Below are 806 nucleotides of genomic sequence, written 5' to 3'. Positions count from 1 at the left end.
CGCGCACGCACAAATTGTCTCACTCGCTTCGTACTTGACATGCCTGCGACCGGCATTCTGGCGGAAATACTAACCGACTCGCAGCATCGAGTAAAGTGATTATGTTTAACTGTGTCTTGGTGGCCCCTATGAAAATCTCGCTTCCTGAATGTATCTGGTAGCTAGCCACCACTTTTTTTATTTGAGTGTCATTGATTTTAATCATTCACATTAAATGTACATTTGCATTCTACTCACAATATTTTTATTTTGCGACTGAATTCTACAATATAAGTTTTTCTATGGTATGTGGAACCTTCGTTTTTTGGAGGTGTCAGTGTTGTACAGCTACGGTCACCCCAAACCTACCGAGAAAACTCTTTTGTCTGTTCCGGGACATTTCCTGAATATTTTGGTATCGGTTATTCCTGACTTCCAGTTGCTCGGTACAATAATCAAACTCTTCATGATGTCCAGCGAGATAAATGATTTTAGCCGGCCGGGGTGGCCGAGCGGTTCTAGGCGCTATAGCCTGGAACCGCGCGACCGCTACGGTCGCAGGTTCGATTCCTGCCTCGGGCATGGATGTGTGTGATGTCCTTAGGTTAGTTAGGTTTAAGTAGTTCTAGGGGACTGATGACCTTAGAAGTTAAGTCCCATAGTGCTCAGAGCCAGCCATAAATGATTTTATTTTTAAATCCCTTAGATTTGGCAGCCAGGTCACTTTTTCACCGTATACTAGATCCAGGAACCAATTTCGTACAGATGTTAAAAAATGGTTCAAATGGCTCTGAGCACTATGGGACTTAACATCTGAGATCATCAGT

The 806-nt window shown here is 43.4% G+C and overlaps 1 non-coding gene across 1 annotated transcript; it reads left to right on the top strand.

Annotated features, from left to right (window-relative positions):
- Positions 1 to 477: 477 nt before the first annotated feature.
- On the top strand, positions 478 to 561 carry Trnas-gga (transfer RNA serine (anticodon GGA)). The gene is given in 2 exon segments: positions 478 to 517; positions 527 to 561. It is a non-coding gene; the product is annotated as a tRNA-Ser (tRNA).
- The last annotated feature ends 245 nt before the right edge of the window (positions 562 to 806 follow it).

This window comes from Schistocerca cancellata, chromosome 9 (genome assembly GCF_023864275.1).
Source record: "Schistocerca cancellata isolate TAMUIC-IGC-003103 chromosome 9, iqSchCanc2.1, whole genome shotgun sequence".
Taxonomy (NCBI): Eukaryota; Metazoa; Arthropoda; class Insecta; order Orthoptera; family Acrididae; genus Schistocerca; species Schistocerca cancellata.
The sequence above is the reverse complement of the archived record's forward strand: the minus strand, read 5'-3'. Positions and strand labels throughout refer to the sequence as shown.